The sequence below is a fragment of the Armigeres subalbatus genome, chromosome 1 (genome assembly GCF_024139115.2).
Source record: "Armigeres subalbatus isolate Guangzhou_Male chromosome 1, GZ_Asu_2, whole genome shotgun sequence".
NCBI classification, from domain to species: Eukaryota; Metazoa; Arthropoda; class Insecta; order Diptera; family Culicidae; genus Armigeres; species Armigeres subalbatus.
In genome coordinates this window covers 230501111-230528544 of record NC_085139.1, presented here as the reverse complement: position 1 = coordinate 230528544, position 27434 = coordinate 230501111, and the positions used below count along the sequence as shown (strand labels likewise).

The following is a 27434-nucleotide window of genomic DNA, read 5'->3' as shown; positions in this document are numbered from 1 at the left end:
CCAGTGCTTCACCCTTCTGCTTCACGCTTTTTCGGTGATTTTTTGCCGCTCGTCTATTTTGCTGCGGCTCTTCTTCGTCTTCTTTTGGACCACCTGCCAGGGGGTCCCTAAGTTGCCTTCACCAGCTTGGTCCGGCTGTGCGGCAACCATTTGTTTGCGTAGAGCCTCCCTTTGTTTTTTGGAGCCTCCTGGTCGCTCGTCTCCTGGCGAGGATCTGTTCCTCTTAGGCACAGAGACCGGTGTGTCTTCCGGCAGCCCCAGCTTCCTTTCTCCGTTATTACCAAGTCCCCCAGGGACCAATCCAGGTGTTTCCTGTAATGGCGCCGCTGATAAAAAAGCGTTTTTGGCTGTAGCCAGTTCGCTCTCGGCATTTTCTGCTTTCTGCGTCAGATTATTCCAATCTGTCATTGCTGACCCGAGGGCTTTTCGGATCTTTAACACCAGCTCTTTGATATCCTTGTGCACGTTGTGTTTCTTATCGACGAACTCGTGGAGCTCTTCTGCCCATTTCTTTGCGATAAGAACCTTCGGCTGTTGTTGGGCTATGTTCCACCCATGGCTCGTGGGCAACTGCTGTTGCGATTTGTCGCGTTGTTGCTTCTGCTCCTTTATCTGCTGATGCTCGCTTTTATGATCTTGGCTGCTCACTCTAGTGGTTTTTCGCTGTAGTACCTCTCGATGCTGTTCTTTTTGTTCTTGGGTTTGCTGAGGCAGAGACCTCGTCACTTGTTCCTTCGTTGCTTTCTGGAATTTTATTCATGATAAAAGGTTCCCCATCCGGGCCGTTATCTCTACCTGCTGTAGGTAGTCGCCTGTTGTGATCCCATGGGTCCCTATGTAAAGAGTGAGGTCCATGCAAGGGTTGACTCCGGTGCCTTATAGCACCGTGTTCAGAGCCGGATCGGCGTAAATCAGGAATGCTACATCTGAACCTACTACCACCGATATTGGTGGCAGATTTTGAGCGTTACCGGAGGCCTGCCAGGTTGTTTATCGGGACGGAGGCAGTCGAACTATTAGCCTGCTTGCCATTTCAAAAAGATGTCACTCGTTTTTACTCAGGAAGCAGAATAGCTCGACCGTCAGCTCATAGACACCTAATCCTATCCATAAATCAAGATTCATCCGATGACGTTTGCCGTTGACCAGTATACCATAATCAGGATCTTACTGGTATCAATCCTGATGTGCCGGTTGGCACTCCTGCTGGGCTTGTGTGCTTTGAGCGGCGCACGGTCGCTTTGGTGTGTGCACAAAAGCTATAAAAAACATTAGACAACTTTTCGTATAGTAACCCTTAACCGATTTTCTCGCAACAAGTTTCATTCGACAGGGGACAAGGCCTTGTTGATCACTATTGAATATTATTACGATCGGTCATTGCGTTTAAAAGTTATGAAGATACCATACCGATACCATATAAACCCCATATAAGGTTGGTGTCTTAACTAAATGCGAGAAAGGCACCACCAACGCTAGGTGGATTAATCTGGGTTTTTTGTTCTTGCTTCTGGACCTTCATTTTCAATCGACCAGAGATGCTCGATCGGATTAAGGTCGGGAGACTGTGCTGGCCACCTAACCCATAACCTTGATACGCATTTTCAGAAAAACCAGCTTGATGTGTGATTCGGAGCTTCGTTTGGTAGGAGAGTATGTCTGCGCCCAAACTTTAACTTTTGTGCACCCAAAACGGATCTATCACAAACGCCCGAACGTCACTCGCCCGAATGACAAACACCCGAATTCCATTCGCCCGAATAGACCAAACGCCCGAAAATACCATTCGCCCGAATGGACCATTCGCCCGAAAAGACCATTCGCCCGAATAGACTTTATGCCCGAATAAACTCTTCACTTTACTTGATGAAAAGATTTTTTGTGACTAATACAAAGAAATTGTATATTTGATGTCCTACTTATCTCATATTTTGTTGTACACGTCTCTCATGTATTTAAATATTCGTTTCGTTTATGTGTGAAATAATAAGAAAAATAACACGTTATGTACTTTCTTTTTCATAATATTCAAATAATGACTTGATTTCTTTATATACGTATGCATAAGCTTCACACCTCGGGAATTTGGTCCGCAGATTTTTTCGCCTGGGCACAGGGATCAAAATCCGACGGAAAACTTTCCCGAGGTGTAGAGCTCCATTTTACATTGATTATAAATAGAAGCTACTCATCACAGTCTTGCAATCCATTCACATAGAAAAAAAAAGTCAGTTTCAATCGCTTAGCATTGTTGAGAGAATCAGATATTAAAATAAGATTTATGTATGCTGGTCACTTATACCGGTCCACAATTATCCTGAAATGAATTAAAACCTGACGGAATAATTAGAGCTGTAGCGAAAAATTACGTTGCAATGGTATTCATTTAAACCAATCGTCAAAAATAAGAGGCGGAATTAGGGATTCACCCTTCTTTTCTTCATACATTATTCTTTCTAAATGTATTGAAGACATGATTTCTTCCTTAAGTATTAAGGTTCAAGCAAAATTTGTTTTAAAGATAAGCAAAAACGAGCCACGTCGTATAATGTAACGCCGGTGACGACGTGATGAACTCTTATAACCATCAGAATGTGACGATATATATGTGCATATCAACAGATGCTATATGACAACATTGGACGCAGAACCTTTCTTGCGATCGACTATCCATGGTAATTATGGGAAGATCTTTCTATTTCCTTCAACACATCATTCAGTGTTGTAAGCACAAGCCAAGATTTGGATAATTGACGGAACATTCTCAACTGCTCCACAACAATTTGCTCAAGTGTTCACAATTCACGGAACTGTAGGCGAAGGTCAACACCGTCGATTCGTTCCCTTGGTATTAATGCTAAAACACGGGAAGATATGATACAGCCTTTTGTTCATTGATGGAACGAAATTTATCAGTTTACGTTACATCCAGAGTATATACCATTGGATTTTAGGATGATTGAGATTAATGCTGAGGAACGTGTCAGCCCGATTTCATGTTTCTTTCTCCTCAACCAAAGTTTTGTTTTTTAGAAAACATCAGCGATTGGGATTACAATCGGCATACAGGAAGGATTACAGACTTCAACTTGCCTATAAAAAGTTTGTGCTAAAAATGTGCTAAGGTACATTTTTCATGTAAAGATATAACAAAGGCATTCAAGGAGGTTCGAAAATCTTGCTCAAACGTCATTTTTTTATGTAAGCAAGTATTATGTGAATGGGGTGTACCCGTTAGGCAAATGGGCGTTATACATAAATGACTCAAAGAAGGCAGAATTATCCCTAACGTCCGTAATGTGTAACATCCATTACGCCTAACGTACTTATGCCTAACGTAGTGGACTCATGTGAATGGTCGCCAAACAACGCACAAAAAGACCACTAGAGACCTACTTTTCTCCCCTTCACTATGGTCGGTCTATGAAAATACCGGTGTCAGGCCATTAGGCCGAAGGTCGTTAGGCTGAAGGCCATTAGGCCGAATTTTTTACTTCTCACTACTCCCTTCTGACGTCTCACTTGTAATTTCTCACTTCTTACCTCGTACTTTTAATTCGGCCTAATGACTACTCGGGCTAATGACCATTCGGCCTAATGACCTTCGGCCTAATGACCTTCGGCCTAGCATCGAAAATACCCTAAACAGTATTTTGATACGAGGAAGTCCTCCGTTTTACAGCGTTCCAAAACAGTTTCAACTAGAAGAAAGAAATGCGACCACTGATACCCTACGACCATCGCAGGCTAAAAAGACATCTAAAATAGCAGGAAAGAATGAAAAACTGGACAAACTGGTACGTTCATATATTCCAGGTGGTTGGCATATTTTTTCTTTTCGGGAGTTTGGTCTTTTCGGGCGAATGGAATTCGGGCGAGTGTCAATCGGGCGTTTGTGATAGAATCGCTCCGGGAACTCCACCGAACTTCTTCCGGAAGTTTCTCCAGAAGCTCTCAAGGAAGTATGAATCCGGAAGTTCCTCCGTGAATTCTTTTTGGAATTGGCCACTTTCACGGATGTTCCGGATCTTCCGGAGTACCATTACCGTACAGTACCGAAGACTTTTATTATTGATTGCAAACACAATTCGCCAGGATAGGTGGTTACGAAAAAATCGCGATGCTCTGAGATAAACTTTTGGAATTGACCACTTTTACGAATGAACCGGATCTCCCGGAGGACCGTCTCTTAAGCACTTGGAGGTCACAGAAGACTTTCCCTATTAATTTGCCAGAATGAAAGGTTAAAATCGCTGTGCTGAAGTTTTGGAATTGTTGCAGATATTCCGAAGGATTGTTTCTGCGCCATTTGTAGACCACAGAAGACTTTCACTATTGATTGCACTAGCAAACCGCCAGTATGGATGGTGACGAAAAAATCGCTATGCTCTGGGGTGAGCCTTTGGAATTAGCCACTTTCACGGATGTTCCGTATCTTTCGGAGCACCGTTTTTGTGACATTTGGAGGTCACAGAAGATTTTCATTATTGATTGCATCCATAACTCGCCAGGATACATCATTATGGAGAGTGCCCAAAGCATGACGTGAAAATTGTTATCGGAGACGTTAACGCTCAGGTCGGTAGAGAGGACTTTTTCCGTCCCATAATCGGTAGGGAGAGCCTTCACTCCGCTACCAATGACAACGGCCTACGGCTGGTAAACTTCGCTGCTGCCAGAGGGATGGCCATCAGTAGCACCTACTTTGCACGAAAGAATATCCGAAAGCACACCTGGAGACACCCAAATGGTGAAACTTGCAACCAGATAGACCATGTTCTGGTGGATGGGCGCCATTTCTCGGCTGTTGTCGATGTGCGGACATTCAGAGGTCCGAACATTGACTCTGATCACTACCTCGTTGTCAGTAAAATTCGATCACGGTTGTCAACTGTATCGAACGAAAGATCACAGCGAACGATGCGTTACAATATCCAGCGATTGTCGGCGGAAGGATTATCGGCTGAGTACCTCCAGAAGCAATCAACGTTAGCGACAACATCAACGATCTATGGGAGTCGATCCATGGAGCGGTGAGCACAACAGCACGAGAAGTGGAAGGCACTGCACAGAGGCGACCCAGGACGGGTTGGTTCGATGGGGAGTGTCAGAGCGTGACAGACGAGAAGAACGTTGCCAGAAGCCGGATGTTGGTGTTGGGTATCCGATCGAATAGAGATCGGTACAAGGAAGCAAGAGCAGCCAAAAATCGAACCCACCGCAGGAAGAAAAAAGAGTACGAAGAACAAGTTATTAGTGAGGCGCAGGAAAAAATGGAGCAGAACGATATGCGGAGGTTTTATGAGTCTGTCAATGGCGTGCGGAGAAATACAGCGCCATCTCCCGTCATGTGCAACGACCAACAAGGGAATTTGCTGACAGATAAAACCGAAGTGGCTGCCAGGTGGAAGCAACACTTCGAAACTTTGTTGAATAGTGGAAGTGACGGTGCATCGGTGAACAGAATAAATATTGGCGACGATGGACAAGCTGTGGAGTCACCTACACTAGATGAGATTGAAAAAGCTGTTAAAGAGCTGAAAAACAATAAGGCTGCGGGGAAGGACCAGCTCCCGGCTGAACTTCTCAAACATGGCAGTGAGCAGCTTTATGAAGTTCTGCACCATATTATGTCGAAAATATGGGTAGACGAGGAAATGCCTGCTAGCTGGTTGGACGGCCTCATTTGCCCTCTCTTTAAGAAAGGGCACAGACTGGAGTGCGCCAATTATCGAGGAATAACCCTCCTTAATTCGGCGTACAAAATTATGTCCCGTATTCTGTTCAACAGATTGAGACCGCTTGAAGAGTCCTTCGTCGGCGAATACCAAGCAGGTTTTCGTGAGGGCCGATCAACGACGGATCAAATGTTCACCCTGAGACAAATCCTTGATAAATTCCGGGAGTACAACTTGCAGACACAAGTTTATTGATTTCAAGGCGGCGTACGATTCAGTGAAACGGAATGAATTATGGCAGATTATGCTTGAACATGATTTTCCGGCGAAACTGATACGGCTGATTCGTATAACTTTGGACGGATCGAAATCAAGTGTAAGGGTTGCTGATGAAATATCGACGTCATTTGTTACCTTAGATGGATTAAAGCAGGGTGACTCACTCTCAAATCTACTGGCAATATAGCGCTCGATGGAGCGATTAGGAGAGCTGGCGTGCAAAGAAGCGGTACCATTATCACAAGATCGCATATGCTCCTGGGATTTGCGGACGATATCGATATTATCGGAATTGATCGCCGTGCCGTGGAAGAGGCTTATGTGCCTTTTAAGAGGGAGACAGCGAGGATTGGACTCACGATCAATTCCAGCAAAACGAAGTATATGGTCGCTGGCAATCAACGTGGGTTCATTAGTGGTGGTGGTAGTGAAATGGTGCTGGATGGTGAAAAATTTGAAGTGGTGGAAGAATTTGTGTATCTTGGAACATTATTGACGTGCGATAAGGATGTTACCCGCGAGGTGAAAAGGCGTATTGCAGCTGCAAATAGGGCTTATTACGGACTGCGTAACCAGCTTAAGTCCCGTAGTCTGCAAACGAAAACAAAACTCGCGCTGTATACTACTCTGATTCTTCCGGTGGCTTTATACGGCCATGAAACATGGACGTTAAAGGAGGCTGATCGGAGAGCTTTCGGAGTGTTTGAGCGTAAGGTGCTGCGGACAATACTCGGCGTAAACAGGTGAACGGTATCTGGCGTCGTTGCATGAATCACGAATTGTACCAGGTATATAAAAGGCTGGATATTATTAAGCTTATACAACACGGCAGACTACGGTGGGCTGGTCACGTTGTTCGTATGCCGGAAGAACGTCAAGCGAAGGTAATATTTAGTAGAGAACCAGGAAGAGGCCACAGGCTTCGTGGAAGGCCGCGTACACGATGGCTTTTTGCAGTTGAAGAGGACCTGGGGGCGTTAAATGTTCAGGGCGACTGGAAGCGATTGGCCCAGGATCGAGTCCAGTGGAGAAGGATACTCCATTCTGCGTAGGTCCATCGAAGAGCTGTAGCCCATCAAGTATCAAGTAAGTAATATCCAAATTTGAAATTCAAATAGTGTAAAGATCTGTTGCGGAATCACCGTCAAGCCATGTTTCTGTAAGCACGATTACATCCTTATTTGAATTTGCGTCTAAGAAAAATATTCTGTTAAGGCCATCGACAAGCCACCGGGGTGTTTCAAGCACACCGCACCAGTGGATGACATGCCTCATGTCGAGGCCCCAACAAGGCATCATATCACCACTTATATTGCATTATATACTTACCTCTTTTTGTCATACCTTGCTCCATACCTGGAGCATTACATAGCATACCTGAAACGAGACAAAATCCATAACAATAACAAATATAACACAATAATCAATGAAAATTACTTACCTTACAATCTTTCTGTAGATCAACAACATTTGTTTGTGTACAATGCATTGTTATTGACACTTCCAGAACAGTCAGGCAAACAAACACTAGACACAATATCTTTAGTACAATAACAGAGCTTGCATACAATAGATTAGACAGATAATAGTTGTATACAATTCTGCAATATTCCATAGGGTAGAGCTACTATAAATAAGATACCGTACTATGTAGAAAAAGTTAGTTCGTAATAAATCATCAAGTGGATCGGATCGTTTTCCTTATACCCCGGCCAGTTGGCCGGGTTCGGATTCCTTAATCCTGTAGCCTGTGTACCAGGCACTACTAAAGCGTTAACATATTCAGTTGGCTTTTTTTTGTCGATGGATATTTAAATCGCTTGGCAATTAGCATACTATTATCGTGGGTTATTTGTGTAAAGATGTACCCGGCGCTGTTAAATGTTTCGAATAGTATTAATAAGGAAGAATCGTCGCGGAATCTAAAGCCAAATGCACTTGCGTTTTCAAGGGCACACCATTCAAAACGGAAGCAACACACTACCGTCATTTTTATTATTCCAGCTTTGCTGCTTTGCATGCGTGAAATAATAAAAATGGCAGTTGTGCGTTGCTTCCGTTCTGAATGCTGTGCCCTTGAAAACGCGAGTGCATTTGGTTTTGGATTTCGGAAGTCTTGTCCTTAACATTTCGAATTTCCGCGAGATTTTCTTCCTAGGGAATTTTGATTTTAATTTTTAAGGGAAATATTTTCTAACATCAACAGCAAACTCTTCAGCATTTCCACGGAAAGTTCCGAATTTACGCCGGACATCTTCCAAAAAAACGTGAAAAAATCTTCCGTATTTGTGCTTAAAATTCTTCCTGATTCACACAAAGAAATTCTCCTGCATGGGAGCTAGTAAACCTTCTAGATATTCAGCTTAAAAACTCTTTAAAAATTGCCATGAGAAATTCTTCGATGTTCCACATGGAACTATTCCGAGATTTCATGGGAAATTCTCACGGGAAGTTCTGTATAATTTCCACGGGATATTCTTCTAAATTTCCATCGGAAATGCTTTCGAATTTTCAAGGAAAATAGTTTGATAATTTTATTCTAAGCAAACTCAATCTCAATTTTGTATCTACCATCATTCGGGACGCTCTTTTCTATGCCTTCAACTGAACAACGAATAGATAATAAAATATTCGTATGTATGGCAATAAACTAAATGTGACCAATTCATCCCGGGAGATTTGCCATTCCCAAATTACTTCGAGCTATCCAGTAGAACGATTTCTTCTCTTATACCACTCAAATGTGAGCGAACGTACATTTCTCAGTTGTGTTCTTCGATTCCATGCAGGAGAATAAACTTCGCGAGAGAAAACTTCCTTCTTATGGTTTCCTTCACGGGAAAACTATGTTTACGTTTTGTTTACGCTTTCCCGCGTGCGCGTTCTCTCGTTCTCAGATTGGGTGTGTTACTTCAATGCCAGTTCCATATCGTCGTCCTCCCCCAACCCGAGCGCGAATCGGGAAGCTGTTGTTTATCGGTATCATGTCGTCATCATCATCTGACTCGGTGGCAAAAGATACAGCGGATACGACGACGAGTGAAGTGCGCTCACTTAGTCACGCGCCACTTGAACTTTACTCCGGCGACAACGCCGATGACCCGATGAAGAGGTAAAGTGCGATGCAACCCGACCCGGGTTGAAAGGAGAAGTGGTCTCGTAACTCTCGTAAGGACGTTTAAAAGACCGTCGTTAGTCAGAATGACGAATCGTGTACCAGAGGAGATGCGTCCCTCTCGTTGCGTTGCGGGGGAAAAATAGGAATTCACCTGCATGGATGGATTGTAATTTCTATTCGAATGAGCGCTTCCGCTTCCGGCTGTGATTACAACACGGTGATGAGCTGCAGTCGACCACAATGGATCCGCCGGGATGACTTCCCCGAACATGACTTCAAAAGCGCAAGTTAATGGGGGAGGCAGATTCAACCCTGAATCAAGGGCGCCATAATGTGTAATGCAGAACCTTTGTTGGTAACATGTTTTGGAATACGCTCCGTTGGCTACCGATTGATGTGTAGTTAGAAAACAGATCAGAGGAATTAGACGCCGCTCCATAATTATGTAGGTCGCAAAAAGGGAACACGGCGGTTCCGGTAGATGGATTTCTAAATAATTTTGCGAGTAAATTAACAGAAGCATTTTACAATATTATTCCAAAGTTTAGGAATCGAATCAAATCTTTCAGAGATATGAGATATCATAAATATCAAATTAAATCCAATGATATGCCCCATGCATTTTTTTCTGAAGAATTTTAAACATAACTCCTCAGTAAATATTCCACGTCTGATTTATTCGAAATTGATCTTAAAGCAGAGAAATGTCCATTTAAAATCACCAAACTTAATTTTGTTTTTTTTTTCATACATAATGACAGCTTCCCGCCATTCTATTCTCATTTGCACTCCCCCAGAATAAACCCCGCTACACCAGTGAGCCAATGGGATGAGTCAAAGTAGTAGCAGTTGCCAAGGATAATGCTCTGTGACTCTGTTTTTGTTGTGACGCCTGGAAGCACCTGAATGCTGCTGCTTCTGTGCTACTGTGTGCCTACTGCTGCATAATCCCCCATACCGCCCAGTCATTAGACGACACGGCGACGACGACGACGTAGTTATCGGTCAAAACAAAGGAAGACCCATACTTCATCACCCGCCGCCCGGGCCGTGCACGCTGCCAAAGTTCCACGCGAGTGTGTCGGTGTGGGCTCGGCTCGTTGTTCGTACGAAATATGTAGCAAGTGGAAAACTGGGAAAAACTAGGGAGGACGACTCGACTCAACCGCACACACAGAGGTCACACAGTGCTGTGGTGATGAAAAGGTGCAGCCAGCATGGTCCACGGAGTTGACTTTCCCATTAACTATGGATGGGAGACATTGCGGAGTGGTTGCACTACAGTCAGTGCACGAAACTGGAAAATTAATGATAAAGTGTAGTTTTTTCACCTTTTTCCTTCTGAGGCTCACAATGCATTGTTGCTTAGAAAAAGGGGTGACATTACACGCTCTGTAAATTTGAGCTATAATGAAACAACGCAAAATAGTACGAAGTGATGAAGTATAGCAACATTTTGTCACGAAGGGAAGTAGGTATGCAGCCAGTAGGTATGCGGCAGATCTTTTCAGAACAATGACCCGGAGTTGTAGCTTGAGATGGATTTAGTGATTGTAGAACAAATACACAAAAAAAACAAATCTGACAATTATTGTATAACATCTTGGCATATACTACTCTATAAGCTTTTTATACAGATATTGTATTAAAACAATACAAATCTTTAAGATTTCAATACAAAAAAATGTATTGAAATCTTCCGAAATTGTATATGCCAAATTATTATACAGTTCTGTAAGGTTCTTATGCAGTATTTTAAATCTGCCATCCGCTGGTTGGGAGTACGTTTAGGAAATTAAAACATGAAAAAACTAAAGAGAATTGTATCCTCGTTTCCAACTTCATATACGTGACTTTTCATTACTCAAGACGTTTTGATACTGACGCCACAATACACGGTTCAATTCCACATTTTGCCATTCTCGATTGCTCCCCATGCTTGCCAATTCATTTTGAACCTCTTTGCAGGGTTGCTGTCCGGCGTTCTTGCAACATGCCTTGCTCTTCGTATCTTTCCAGCTTTATATACCTTCTGGATACTAGGGTGGCCGTATAGTTGAGCTCTTGGTTCATCCTTCGTCGCCAAACATTTTTCTCTTGTACACTGCCAAATATGATCCTAAGCACCGGTCTCTAGAACACCCCGAGTTAGAGTTTCCTTTATGGGGCAGCAGAGACTATGTCTAAGGGCCTTACGACCCCTCCTCCCCACGGCCTCTGCGAGTTAGGGGGCCTGCCTAGGACGTGGAGAGGTTTGGCACTGGGCTCCGTTAAACCTCTACAAAAAGCTACATGAGCCCGCAAGCAGGCCCTAGCAAAGCGCACAGGAGCCCAGGGAGTGCCAATTGGCATGGCGAGTGTCCCTACTTCGATGCTTTCTTTGTCGAATTCAGTGAAACCGTCTTCATCACAATCACTCGATAATTGCGGATAGAGCCAAAAGATATTTTAGTTACTAGATAAAGATTGTCGCTTCGGTTCCCTTGGTTCTGCTGTCCGGAACATGTTGGGTACCAAGCTGTCAAATCGTATGGATATTCCTCCTTTGACATTTAGCTCCCCTATCCTCGCCAGCAAACGATGTTCCGGACAGCGACGACAGCGACAATCTTTATCTAGTAACTAAAATATCTTTTATAGAGCCGCTTTTCTGCACTCAAGAGAGTAGAGGAATATTTTGAAATCACTCCCATAAACAAAATTATTTTGCAGTTACTTGACTGTCAAACATTTCTCGCTGAAGCTCGTAAAACTTCGTAACGAGTGCTTTTTAGTTGCATTTCTACTAATTTACTATTCGAAATATAATGTGAAAATTTTTGTTACAAAGAATCCAAAACTCAAACAAAGTTTATTTTTATTTCTGCCTCAAATATACAGTGGGTCTAAAAAGTATTCGTCTAGCTGCATATTCTTTAGTAAAATGCAAAACTTGGGCGTGATAGAAAAGAAATCAAAAAACATTCTTCTAAATTTGGTAGAAAACTTATCAACACATGATTATTATTCAAAAACAAATAGAAATTTCAATTACTTTTTCTGGTATGTAGAGAATATCTAAATTTCGTCAATTTCGCTCGCTCAAAAAGTATTCGTCTATTCAGAAAATAATCGAGTGAAACACGAATATAATAGTTTTATTCGCATGTAGGGGAACGGTTCGCCACTTCATCTCATAGCTCCTATTTCCATCCCATCAAAAACAAAGCAATGGAAAGGAATTTGGTTTGTTTATTATTTTTGTGATTTTTTTCAGCAGTGAGCACGCGTAATGACAAAAAGAAGCGACGAAATTGGTGCCGTATTTCTTTGTTTAGCGATGAGATGGATATATGTACAGTGAGATTGAGATCGGAACAGTTCCCCTAGTTACACTAGCTCTAATGATGTCTAACAACATTTTTGTCAATATTCAATGACAGATCAAATAATGTGTTTGTTTTGTTTGAACTTGGCGCGGAAAATGGAAGCACCATGGGTGGGAAAAGTAAAAAGATGAGTCAAAATGAAAAAAAAAACTTATTCTACGCGTGCATAATTAGTGCAAGTTGACTTATGACTTTGCAAGAAATGTGGGTAGGCCAAGGGTAGCAAGAATTCAACCATGTAATTGGTGATTGATCGCATCAACGCCACAAAAATCTATCAAAACAAATAACAGAGTGGTCGTCAGCGATGGTAAACTGATAACGATGAGCGATTTATTGTGCGGAAAATTAAAAAAAATCCCTAAAAACGAGTGCACCCAAATAGGCAATACGAACAGAAATGCCTGTAAAAAGTATGGGTATAATGGGCGAGTATCACGGAAGAAAATTCAAGTGAGCCATCAAATTATCAAAAACAGCTCGATTTCAGCTAAAAATATCGCTGGAAAAAGGATGACTTTCGAAATCAAGTCATGTTATCTGACGAAAGCAAGTACAGCATGTTTTGATCAAATGGCCGATGTATGGTATGGCGGAAAATGAATATTGAGATACAGCCGCAGAATCACTTTTGAGCAGTAAAGCATGGTGGGGGCTCCGTCATGGTCTCTGAGGTGCTTGAGCGCAACCGGTGCGGGAAAATTTCACATTATTGAAGGAATTATGTATCACAAAACGTTCATCCGCATTTTGAAAGAAAATTTGAACGCCAGTGCTGGGAAATTGGGCTTACAGGGAACATACATCTTACGGGGTGATAATTACCTCAAGCACACATCCCAAAGTACTAAGCTGTAACTACTCTATAATACACCAATCAACTCAAAACGTCTCCTCAGATCCCAGATATGAATCCAATTTAACTCCATTGGAAGGTTCTGGACGACAAACTTTTCGTGAAATTCGTGAAAGTCATATTTCCAACAACAACGAATTGAAATTAGTGTTGAAAGAAAAATGGAAGAATATTCCGCCCCCCATTACGGCTAATTTGGTCAGTTCCATGCCACAAGAACTACAGCCCGTCATAGATACACAGGGGAATCCAACGAAATATTGAATTCCATTCTACAACTCCTGTTTTCGTTTCATAAGCGCGCTAAACCTGACTAGACGAATACTTTTTGAACCCGTATTCAATGAATTGTAATGTTTTGTTACCTGTGTTTTTGTTATTGTTTTATGTTTCTGTTTGGTTTTTAACAATAAAGATGAATTGATTAATTTACGACACAATGTAATCGATAGTTTTATTTTTTGAGCTTACTAGATTCTATCTTTGACATTTTCTAGAAAACTCTCAGCTAGACGAATACTTTTTGGACTCACTGTAATAACAATACTTCTCAATATTGCGCATAAGCCCCAAAATTTTATTCCCACCTTTGGGTTTCCGCGCCGAGCACTCAGCGCCAGACTCGGCGACAAGGAGATAGTCGTCAAGTTGGTACTCCTGATTTTTTGACAACTGATGTCGATTGGTTGTGTGAGTGCACCGGTGTCAAAAAATAGAGCTTTTTGCTGAAAATTTAATTGTCAAATGCACATTTTGACAGTAATATAGATGTATGAGTGATTAAAATGTGTAAATGCTCAAAAACTCCATATAAAAAAAATATAAACTTTGCCTTCATGAAACTTCACTCGCCATTCCAAAACGGGTAGAAAAAATTGTAAATGACGTCATGATGCAATGGTTCATAATAGCCCTGTTTGTCTGTCCGTTGACTAGCCAAACAGACGCAGCACGCGGGGAAATTCTCACAAAAAATAAAATATTTGACACTTCAATTTTTTTTTACTATCAGATGCAGAAAACAAAACCAGTGACAACCTTAGACAACCAGACACAGCATTTGATGAAAAAAATCACACACAACAGACGTTGAAAATTTTGATTGAAAAAATCATAAGGGTTGTGTACAAGACACGACCGCCCGACGTAAACTACGTAAAACAGTTTGGTGAAATGAAGAATCTAGTGCCAGTGCAAGAATACATGTTTGCAGCAGCTCTCTACAATACGCGCTCGTTATTCTGCTACACGATCCAAGCCATAGGCTAGAATAACAAAACCAAATAAGAATCTTGAAAGAATTAAACTTGACTGCCACTGAAGCCATCCATGCGAATACATATTTGTAGCATCTCCCTCCGACGCACGCTCGTGATTCTGCTACGGACGCCAGGCAACTTTATGGCGCCTCCAAGCGGTTAATTTGCACTTTGAAAATAGCTCGCCTCGCCTCAATCTTCCTTTGTATAGAATGGAAGCCCTGAGAAGAACCGATTTTTCCAATATTCCATATGTATTTGGAATAAAATTTGCTCAGCAACTCCGCCGATGCTTAGAGATGTCGTAAAATCTCGATTAATCAATTAGTAACTAATCGATTACTCTCGATTCTTGTCGATTATTGAATCGATTAATCGTTGGGAAGTAATCGATTTAAAAATATATCGATTATCACAACAAGTAATCGATTAATCGAAGTAATCGGTTAATTTGCGACATCTCTACCGATGCTGGGACCGCTCTCCGCGATATTTCAAATGAAATGCCACGCGCGCGGGGGAAAGCAGTTTTCTTATAATCAATAAAGATGGCCCATTAGTACCGCCTCTTTGTTGGCCGGTATGACTGCAAATATTGTGTACCCGTCACACACTTACTAAAGGGCGTGACTACAGGTTAAACTTTATTGATTACAAGAAAGCAGCTCTTCCGCGCGCACGAGCCATTTCGTTGGAGATGTCGCGAAAAGCAGATCGTAGTCCCACCATCGACTTCGGCGGAGCTGCTACCGGAAATTTCATTCTCATCGATGGTGTGGTTCATGCGGTCGTTCGCGCTCAGATTAAATTTTCTTGTCTGAAGTACTAATGATTGGCTACCATCAGAGAAAGTAGCTCTTAAGTCACAACTTGAGGCGAGATGAATTTTGTTCAAAGTAAAACTTAATTACTTGGTGATGGCAGATTGTTTTCCATCGGTAGCAGAATCACAAGCGCGCGTTACGCTGCCGTTAATTATTCGCGTGGATAGCATTAACAGTCAAGTGAAATTTCCCATCAAGATTATAATTCTAGTAGGTAGCCTGCTACTTGTTTAAGGTTTTATTTCCATCTATGCGAATACATATTTGCAGCTTCTCCTTCTGACGCGCGCTCGGACCGGCACTAATGCTATGATTCCGCTACCGATACCAAACAATTATGCTTTGTTCTATGGAAAAAGTTCGTCTTATATCAACTTTCTCAATCACTTATCAATCACTGAATCATTGATCAAAATTAAATCCACAGCAAGAAGAGTAGTTAAGTGCTAGACAAACATCATATAATTGAGCTCAGAATCACGCTAAAATATTTCACTGAAATATTTTCTAGTTCCTATCGGTTGCACTATAGACAAATTATTTCAATTTAACCTTCCTCCCAAACATAATGGTGGTTCTGAAAAGATCCGATTCATTCCCAATTATGTGCCTCACCAACAACAACTACTGGACTGCGCGACAGCCATCTGATGATTCGGCTCTACGCACGCCGTTTATTGCCAGATCCAAAAATGCTGCTTGTAAAACGGATGTAAAGATGTACTGCTGTTGCCACGACCGCCACCACCATCGAACGAAAAAAATTTATCCGCACCACCACAGCCGTTGTCGCTAGGACCGCTTCTGGACGCCTTGGTCCGCTTTCCATGAAATCCAGAATGAAAATGACGCGCGCACGCAAAACACGCGGCTTTTTATACACAGGAAAAACGAAGCTGTGGATCAAAAGGCCCGTACCTTACTGCAATCTGATGTCCGTGTTGGGGATTTATGAACGGGATTGATTATTTTTGAATTTTTCACCCGGTTTGGAAGGAAATAATATTTTCAATAGTTTGCCGTTGATAATGAATAGAATAATTAGCTAATTGGTGGAAAGTTTCCGAATCTATTAATAACAAAATCTCGAAAATCCGTCGAGAGATAAAGTCGCCATTACCGTTTGAAATCTTACATGATTTCGTGACGGTCCCCAATTTGGAAATTTTCATTTTGCACCCTGTATCCGAGGCTTCCCCTTAGACGTAGTTAACGTCAAAATGCGCGAACAAAAAAACACGTCCGCACGTGCTGCTGTCTCGAACTGGAATGGACAACGCGCGCATGGGAGAGCAGTTTTCTTATAATCAATAAAGATGGCTCATTAGTCCCGCCTCTTTGTTGTCCGATATGACTGCAAATATTGTGTAACCGTCACACACTCCCCAAAGGGGCGTGGCTACAGGTTTAACTTAATTGATTACAAGAAAGCAGCTCTTCCGCGCGCGCGAGCCATTTCGTTTGAGATGTCGCGGAGAGCAGACCGTGGTACCACCTTCGGCATCGGCGGAGCTCCTACCGGAAATTTTATTCCCGGTGATGGTGTGGGTCGCGCGGTCGTCCTCATTAACATTAGCAGCGCTCAGTTTAAATTTTCTTGTATGATGTAGGAGGAATGACGGCTTCGGCAGGTTTTGTTCTATTATTTTCGGTAAGAGGGGGGGGGGGGCGGTTTGTTGACCAAATTTTATGAAATTTGTCCACAATATTCTTTGATATGCTATGATATGATATGATATTTGATATGAAGTACTAACGATCGGCTACCATAAATGAAAGTGGCTCTTGGGAGCGTCCACAAATTACGTAACGCTTAGAGGGGGGAGGGGACTCGGGGAGGCACTACACACCGTGTTATATTTCCTATCTTTTGTCTCTTTCTAACATTGTCACCTCGTAATTTTGGAGTGGCGTATTTCGGTTTTCAGTTGTTTGATGTAACTGTAAATGTATCAGCATGTAGATTCTAGATTGCGAGTAAGCACGCGCCGGTGATACTTTTTCAAAATCATATTTTTCTTGGAAAAAAAATTAAGCATTAATGATAATCAATAGTATCAATAGAATTGGCGAATTGCTGAAGGATTTCCGAATCGATTGATAAGCAAATGTCGAAAATAAGATAAAGACGCTATTAGCGTTTGAAATCTATCCTAATTTTTGTGACAGTCTCGAATTTGGAAATTTCCGTTTTAAACCCTGTATCTGAGTCTTCCCCTTAGACGAAGTTTACGTCAAAACATCAATACTGACGCCATACAATTTTTTTCAGTCATAATGCGAATCAATTGTTTGCATGGTCTCCTTCCGATACTTGCTTGAGATTCAACTACCGACGTTAGCGTTGCGCTTTGAATAAAGTTCATCTCGGAACCGATTTCTTTTTCAATCAACAGGAAAAATACAAAATTAGTCTTGCGGGAAAATTTCATGTTGTGCCGACAACATCCAAATCGTTGAAAACGCCACATTAGTGAATAAATTACTGTAGCAATCTTCCGATGACAGCCTATGCTCGGACCGGCACTAATGCTATGATTCCGCTACCGATGCCAAACAATTATGCTTTGTTCTATGAAGAAAGTTCGTCTAATATCAACATTCTCAATCACTAAAATTATACAACTCCGAATTACGCTAGAAAATTTCACCGAAGAATTTTCCAGTTCCTAACGGTTGCAGTTTAGAAAAATTATTTCAACTTAACCTTCCTCCCAAATATAATGCTGGTCCTGAAAAGAACCGATTAATTGCCACTTATGTGCCTTATCAGCAGGCACTGGGCTGCGCGACCGCCATCCGATGATTCGGCTCAACCAACGCCGTCGATTGCCAGATCCGCCGAAGATGGGACACGGATGAAAATGATGTGCTGCTGCTTCCACGACCGCCACCACCACCGACCGAAAAAATTTCATTCGCACCACCACACCGCTGAGACAGCCGTGGTCACTGGGACCGCTTCTGGACGCCCTGGTCCACTCGCCGTGACATCCAGAATGAAAATGACGCGCGCACGCGAAACACGGGGCTTTTTATACACAGGGAAAACGAAGCAGTGGATCAAAAGGCCCGTACCTTACTGCAATCTGATGTCTGTGTTGGGGATTTATGAACGGAATTGAATTTTTCACCCGATTTGGAAAGAAACAGCATTTTCAATAGTTTAACGTTGATAATCAATAGTATCAATAGAATTGGCAAATTGCTGGAGAGTTTCTGAATCGATTGATAAGCAAATGTCGAAAATCCATCGAAAGATAAAGACGCTATTAGCGTTTGAAATCTATCCTAATTTCGTGACGGTCTCGAATTTGGAAATTTCGGTTTTACACCCTGTATCTGAGTCTTCCCCTTAGACGTAGTTTACGTCAAAAAAACACTTGCCACGGGCGCTACTGCGTCTACAAATAAACAAGTTATATCAGAAACGAACATAACCACATCCTTCAATATTTGGCTCCGGCACAATAGAAGTTTTTGGCTTCAGCATGACAACCAAATCGATTCTATTCGCACCACCCAGCTCAAAACTACCACACAACTATCTTGACGGCAACCGCACTAACCCTTTGTACCTACTTCAGAATTTACTATGCAGCTAGTTAAGACCCCCGCACATAGGATACGTTTGCGTTGCGTTCGACACATTTCCCATGGGAAAACTGTCAAACGCAACGCAAACGTATGCTATGTGCGGGGCTATTTACAATTTGATTCCACTTCCATCATTGGGTAAAACATAGTTCATTTTTGTGTAAGATTCAGGGTCCATAATGCTCACTCAATCTCAGGAGCACAGGATGCTCCCTCACGAAAATTTTCGGGGAGAAATTGCTTTTCGGGAAAGAAAAACTGCCTGGAGAGTGATAACCATTTTTCGCTCACTTTGATTACCGCCAAACGTTGGTTTGCTCTTTTTCTTTCACATTCGAGTCTTTTCGTGGCACCATAAATGCAAATGGTAGTAGCTTATGTGGAACAAATAACTTATCACTTCCATACAGATAGCGTGGTGGTGTGGCTAGAGCAAGCGCATCCCCACAGCTATTATTGTTACTATTCTGGGTTCGAATCCCGGCGCGGCCATACAATTTTATAATTGTTCCGCGAAAATTCTCGCGAAAAATGAGTGAGCGGTAGAAGTGATGAAACGAAAGAAGATTTTCATCTAACAAGCAAGATTTTCGTTTATCTTCCAAGGCTGATTCTCAGGGGCGGATTTAGCCAGAGGGGGGCCCCGGGGCCGAAAGCCTGTGGGGGCCCTAAAATGTACAAAAAAGGTTAGTTTTGGTACATAAGATTTGTGGGGGCCCGGGGCCACGCCCCCCCCGGACCTCCCCTAGATCCGGCCCTGCTGATTCTTGAGAAAAGATTGATGGGTGAAAGATGATCCTCAACATAAACAACGAAAAAAGATTCTCCCTTGGCCCGAAAAACGCTTGCTTTGGTCTCATTGAAACGAAAAGTCGAAACCCTGGAAGATTGTTAAAAAAATCCAAAATGCGTGTTGAAAACCAACTTTACTCACAATACTTTAACGAGAAATTATGCTCACTCACATGTGAGTATTGGTATCCAAACTCACCTGCGAGTTACTCACTGCGTGAGTAATACTCGCTGTGAGTTTGGTATCCTACTCACTGCGTGAGTATGAGTATTTAGTGAGTAGCTCACGGCCTGAGTACTACTCACAAAATGAGTAAAGAGTGAGTATTTTTTTACTCACGAGTAAGAGTTTCGCAACACTGGATTTAAGTCGGCCGAATAGGTCATTTGGCCGAAAAGGTCATTTGGCCGAGAAGCACATTTGGCCGAAAAGGTCATTTGGCCGAATATCCCAATAAGTCATTTGACCGAAAATGTCCTTTGGCCAAAAAAGTCATTTGGCCGAATAGGTCATTTAAAATCTGAGAAAATGGGGGGCAGCAGGAACTATGTCCAAGGGCTTAACGATCCCTCCCCACGGCCTCTGCGAGTTAAAGGGCCTGCCTAGGACGTGGTGGGGATTGACAGCAGGTTCAGTTAAACCTCTATAAAAAGCTGCATGTGTCCGCAAGCAGGTCCTATCAAAGCGACCGTGTGCCGCTCAAAACGCACAGGAGCCCAAGGAGTGCCAATTGGCACATCAGGATGAATGCCAGCGACATCCTGATTATGGTATTCTGGTAGCGTGTTAACGGACCTTGTCTTGGATATAGTAATATTATGAAAGCGAGGGCTGGCAGTCTGACATTCTACTCTCTTAGTATCGCCGGGTGACACTGACTCGAAACGACGAGTGAGCTAATGGCTAGGCTGTCTTCCGTCCCCTAAAACCGTGCCGGCCTTGTAGCACGCTGTCCAATCCTGCCACCAAGCTGCTGGGTGCTGGGTGAGAGTAGGCTTAGATGCCCTTTCCTGACTTGCGCTGATCTGGCTCTGAACACGAAAGCGTCAACCCTTGCATGGCCTCCCTGCATGCCGTAAGGTATGTAAAGATAACTATGGGATCATTAAAGGCGACTACTCTAGTAGGATTCGACGGCACCCACAAGGGGGACCCAGTTACAATGAGTGAAGCAAAACCAGATAACTCTTTTGATGATGCGTTAAGCATGGAGGTGGTAGACCCCTTTGTCAAGGAGGGTTTGGCGAGGTCTCCTCCCAGGGAGGCGGAGAGCGAAGTGACGGAGGCTGCAACTAGCAGCACCGGAGTCTCCCCAGCTGTGACAGGGTCCCTAGTAGCACAACTCACGCTGATTTGGTTGCAGCAACTTTAATGTGACCAAATTTGGTTGCATTTGATTTACTGTAACTGCTCTACAACATGTGTGTTACTCGGGGTATAGCCCTATCAGCACGCTCGGCGGGCCACTACCCGGGATACGAATGGTCGCCGAGCAACTCGATGATATCATCGAGTTCGCGAACGCAAAGCAGAACAACAGTAAGGAACTGAAACAGAACCTTCTGATGCTTCGCCAAGCTGTTCGACTCGCAAGACAAGAACAGGATGCGTTTATCAGGCGGGTGGTGGAAAGAAAGAAGGCCGACAAAGATGCTCAAACTGATGCCTTCTCCTTCCTTGCAGGAGCAACCATGGCCCAAGAGGCGATTGATTCCGCCTTGACGGCCAATAAAAAAAGACTGCGCCTAACCTGAAACGGCTCAGGCAGCAATCCGGCGAAGGCGTTCAGAGCAAAGCCATAAAGGCCAAACGTCGTCTGGGCGGAGCATATCGGGGTGTAGAGGAGCCCGAAGGGCGTCGTCCCGAGAAGATTACTTCTCGACCCAAAAAGGCGAAAGGCATCAACCAGGCGCAAGTCGCTGGGCCGCAAGATGGTACCAGCCAACCTGTGCCATCGGCACAAGGGACCGAAAATCCTTGACAGCTGGTCAGTAGGGCAAAGCAGAAGTCGAACGCATCTGGACCCGCAAAGAAAGCTAAGGACAGAGGTGAGGCCTTATTGGTGAGAACGGATAAGGCAAGGTACGCTGCAGTCCTTAAATCGATGCGGGCGGCCGAAAAGCTTTCGGCGCTGGGTCAGAACGTGCGAAGCGTCAGACGCACCAAGACCTTTGAAACGATTTTGGTTCTGAAACGCGGAGCGCAGGCTAGTGGGACTGACTACAGGAAGCTGGCCCAAGAGGTCTTGGGTGACGACGCCAAGGTGAGGTCGTTGGGGGCGGAAGTGACCCTCCAGTGCAAGCAACTGGACGAGGTCACGATCGCGGACGACGTCGTCTCTGCCGTCAGAGACCAGTGCGGTACAGAGGTCGACAAGACCTCTGTACGTCTAAGAGGCGGTCCCTTTGGCACGCAGGTGGCCTACCTTAGGTTACCGGTTGCGGAAGCCAAAAAGGTAATGGAGCGAGGGAATTTGAAGATCGGCTGGTCAGAATGTCCAGTAGGGCAGTTCACATTTCAAAAATGTTTGAAAATTCCAACTCCCATATGTCTATTAGCATCATTTTGATAATATAGGAGTCCTGGCAAAATTTCAGGCAATTCGGTGGCGATTTAGGGGTGGCGCGAACTCAATTTATGTTTATATGGAAATTTGTATGGGAAAAAATTAAAATTTATTCAAGTCTCGCTACAAATGTCAAATCGTGATAAATTCAAATACACATCCCCAACCTCCATTTTTGGAATCTATTTGAGATCAACTAGTGGGTAACTCATTAATTTTGATTTATATTTCCACTGCTACGTTAAGGCTAATTACACCATTTTAGACATTTTTCTCATATTCACACTGTCAATAGAACCGTTCAATCCACTCACAACTAATGTGTTATCCCGAGGTCTCATTTATATATATTCCAAAAATGGAAGTTGGGGATGTTTATTTGAATTCATCACGATTTGACAGTTGTAAGGAGACTAGAATAAATTTTAAGTTTTTCCCATACAAATTTCCATATAAACATAAATTGACTTCGCGCCACCCCTAAATGGTCACCGAATTGCCTGAAATTTTGCCAGGACTCCTATATTATCAAAATGATGCTAATAGACATATGGGAGCTGGAATTTTTGAAAATTTTTGAAATTTGAACTGCCCTAATGCCCAGTGAACAAACTCCTGCCGCCTTCAGTGGACAGGTGCTATCGGTGCTTAGAGTTGGGACCCAAGTCCTATGACTGTAAGGGCCCAGGCCGTAGCAACCTGTGTCGTCGTTGTGGTGAGGAAGGGCACAAGGCGCATGAATGTGATAATGCACCAAAGTGCCTTATCTGCGCCAGCAAAAAGCAAGCCTAGAACCACGTCATGGGTGGGTCTTCGTGTCCCATCGGAGAGAAAAATCAGAATAAGCCGTGCAAGTAACACAGCTGAATCGTAACCACTGTGCAACTGCCCAGCAGCTGTTGTGGCAGTCGGTCTCGGAGTCGAGGACTGATGTCGCCCTCCTGTCCGACCCGTACAACGTCCCTGTCGATAATGGCAATTCGGTGGCGGACGGGTCTAGGATGGCGGTTATTTGCACGACGGGACGGTACCCGATCCAAGAGGTGGTACACTCCTCTGCTGAGGGTGTTGCGATAGCTAAGATCAATGGTGTGTTCTATTGTAGCTGCTATGCCCCACCAAGGTGGCCATTAGAAACGTTCAATCAGATGATAGATAGGCTATCGTCTGACCTAGTGGGTCGTAAGCCGGTCGTCATAGCACGAGATTTTAACGCTTTGGCAGTTGAGTGGGGCAGCCGCTGCACCAATCGAAGGGGTCAAGCGTTAGTGAAGCTTGACGCAGTGCTAGTCAATGATGGTTCCGCTAGCACGTTCAGAAGGAACGGGGTCGAGTCATGGATTGACGTAATGTTTGTCAGTCCTGGTCTGGCACCAGACTTGGACTGGAGGGTGGACGAGGGTTACACCCATAGTAATCATCTAGCAATTCGCTTAAAGATCAACTATGGCGTGCAACATCCGAGGTTCGGGGATCCCTGTCAGGTCCGGGGGGTGGAGAACCAATCACAGCGAAGTTTTCACCGCAACCCTGGGACTGGAAGCCAACACTGAAGGTCTAAGCGGGAATGCGTTGATAGCTGTCCTATCACGCGCGTGTGACGCCACCATGCCGAGGAAAGCCCTACCGAGAAATGGCAGACGGCCAATATACTGGTGGAGTCCCGAGATTGCGGCCCTTCGATCAACCTGCATCAAGGCCAGACGAAAGATGCAACGTGCCCGCACCGAGGATGAAAGAGCGGACCGCCGTGAAGTGTTTCGAGCTGCGAAACTGGCCTTTAACAAGGCCATCAAGAGCAGTAAGAGAGCGTATTTCCATAATTTCCGGTGAATGGATAGCGGTTTTGGTCATTTGGCCATAAAGGTCATTTGGCCGAAAAGGTCATTTGGCCGAAAAGGTCATATCAAGACAAAATTTTCAAAACGACTTATCTGCTTTTGTAAACAAAGATTCAAACGATGATTTGACGAATCTGATAGCTCTCATACGCAAACCAACACCATCAATAGGTAGTTGAAAATTTTGTCTTGATTTGGCCGAAAAGGTCATTTGGCCGAAAAGGTCATTTGGTCGAAAAGGTCATTTAGCCGAAAAGGTCATTTGGCTGAATAGTACATTTGGCCGAATAGGACATTTGGCTGAATAGGACATTTTCACGAATAGGACATTTTGCCGGATAGGACATTTGGTGGAATAGGTCATTTGGCCGAATAGGTCATTTGGCCGAATGGGTCATTTGGCCGAAAAGGTCATTTGGCCGAATAGGACATTTGGCCGAAAAGGTCATTTGGCCGGATAGGTAATTTGTAATCTGAGAAAATGAGGTGTGAAAGTGAGAAGGCTCACTTCTCAAAACTTATTTCCCACTTCTTACTGTGAAAAGTGAGTAGTGCGAAGAGCGAAATGAGGAGTGATAAGTGAAACATCTCTGTGAGACGTCTCACTTATCACTTCTGTCTTTTCACAGTAAGCAGAGGAAAATGAAAGGTGAGACGTCTCACTTCTCATTTCTCATTTCTCAGTTTTCACTGTAAAAAGTGATGTCCTATTCGGCCAAATGACTTATTCACCCAAATGACATATTCAGCCAAATGATCTATTCGGCCAAATGACCTACTCGGCCAAACGTCCTTTTCGGTCAAATGTCCTTTTCGGCTAAATAACCTTTTCGGCCAAAGTCCCATTCTGCCAATCGATCAAATGTTTTTCGGCCTAGTTGCATTCGGCCAAACGATCCTTTCCCATCTGGAATATATCAGTAGAGCCAAGTAGAAACAAGATCTTCATATCCTTTTCTGTCTGACATGCCACTACCTGAATCACAGTGAAGATTCAATACGTCATCCATCCTCAAAATTTCTTATTTATTATTTATGATATAATATTATCACATAAGGTGTAATTAAACGATTGGTTGGTAATTGTGGCAATTCCTTTACGGATTATCAAATAACATACAAGAAATTCTTGGTAACAACACCACTACCGCAGGAGCACTCTGTAATTTCCTCAAAGACTCCAAACTCTTGCATCAAATCTGAGCATCAGCAGATATCCGCAGAAAAAAATTCACAGTGAAAAGGCTAAATACTTCGCCGAACCAACTTTAATCTTCTCGTGGCTTTTAGCATAATATTCTATACCTAATTCTGCAAGAACTGAATAAGTATCGTAGCTCTTTATCGAAAACGTCATGAGTAATATTGTTTCAAAACCCAGCGCTTCATTTTACCGAATTTCTATTCAAATGATCCGTAATAAATGTCATATCGTGGTGGGGCATATTGAGGAAAGATTAATCTGCAAGACGTTGCCTTCAGAAAGAAATAAATGAACCAGTGCAACACCAAGTGATTTATGGCCTCGGTTCGACACGTCGGATAATGCCATACGCTTGACTTGAATCTTACTCCCCCTAATGTCTTGCTCTATAGTCTATAATGTTCGTTTGCTTCCAAAGCGTTTCTTCATATTCGGTGCAAACACTGCCACAAATCGAAACATTCCCCGATGCAGATTTCTCACTCTAGCAATAGAAGTGGGACTGGAGAGACTACACTCAACAGATAGAGGGACTTATATTTTGGAACGATGCAGCCGTAATAGAACGAACATTCGACTTTGGATGTTTGCGGAAAATATGCGAAAGAATCACGATAAGGATTTATGACCATCAGGAAACGGGAAGTTACCCATTCGCTAAACGAATTGGATTCGGATTTCCGTTGTACCAGGATCTCCTATTTACAAACCATCAACACATTTACCCTATTTCTTAGTAGTGTGACTAATAGGAATTTGTGTAAATCGCACTACGATTCAAACGCCACGGGGAGGAAGCTTTATTGTTAGATAAACTATTGTAAGGACTATAGGACCTTGGATTAGTGGATTGGATAAGTGTTTAACTTTAAAAGTGTTCTACGCCAACTTTTTTGAATTAAAATTATGAGAGAAATTACAAAATAAGATAAATAGGAACAACCACGACCTATTATTCCGACAGAAACCTAAGCCACGGACTGGCTGGACCACCAAACCCATCACATCACATTGCTTCAACGCATTAAACGTAAACAAAGTCCCCCTCCGATTTATCGCTTATTACGCAACGTTTGCACTGCAGCTTCCCATTGGGTTGGGTTGATTCACAACCATTGCGTAATTGCGATTCGCCGGAATTTGTATTCCAAACAACCGTCGTTGTCGTCTGCCCCTTTCAAGACTTCTTACTTACCACCGTCGTCGTCGCCGCAAACTCTCTCAACATTTTATGTATGGCAGAAACGATTGCGTTGTTCTAAATTCCGTCGCCCTTCCGAGTTGGGGGAAAGAAAAGATGCATCCACTTCACTCCAATCCAGCCAGCCAGTCAGTCAGTCATTGTTCCTAGACAACCCCTCGTGACTCCCGTTCCGTTCGAGCCGTCACGCGGCGCGGCACACGTTTGTCCCAGCATCAGCAGCTAACAAGTCTTAACCATTCTTAGGATCGGGTAGCGGTCTACATCCAACGCTCCCCTAACCGTCGTCACCACCGTGATGCATATTGGCGGAAAATTGCTTATGAGAGAGATTTGTTTACAAAACGTGCGCTGAATAGGTTATTCTTATGTGGAGCTACTCGTGCTCGTTATTGCCAGTCGAGTCCGCGCGGGTGAGTAAATCGCTTTCCCGACGGCGGCGGCGCGACGGTGATCATCAAGACGACGAAGATTGCGTAAAATGCAACAGCATAAGAGGAAATGTTCACACTTGAATTTTCCGACGGCTTTTGATTGCAAGAAGTCGGAGGGGAAGATCTGAGAATGATGTTTTGTTTTTCCAGTCTCTTCGCTTCGTGGCATTTCTCTATAAAATTCAATTTTATGATGGTTATGCTGCTACTGACATGTGTGGAGATAAGAACTCGAAAATTATTGTTTATTTATTATTTGTAGCCACTTTCGAATCAACTAGAATCGGTTTTGTTACTTCAGATAAATGCGAAGACATTTGGCGATTACATATTTTAAGCCAAAACATTCAGATAAACAGCGGAGTCAAATTCGGTCCGGTGATTCACAATACATATGCATCACAGATGCTTCGGGG

General features: G+C 43.3%; 1 protein-coding gene across 3 annotated transcripts in view; it reads right to left on the bottom strand.

Moving 5' to 3' along the window:
* Positions 1–27434, bottom strand: part of LOC134205856 (proton channel OtopLc) — a 171233-nt gene that overhangs the window by 101706 nt on the left and 42093 nt on the right. The window contains exon 1 of one of the 3 annotated variants that reach the window (XM_062681504.1): positions 26579–26704. The exons of the other annotated variants lie outside the window; for them this stretch is intronic. The gene's annotated coding sequence lies outside the window, so the exon portion shown is untranslated. Of the gene's footprint in view, positions 1–26578; positions 26705–27434 lie in introns of those variants that run through there. 3 annotated transcript variants of the gene reach the window in all.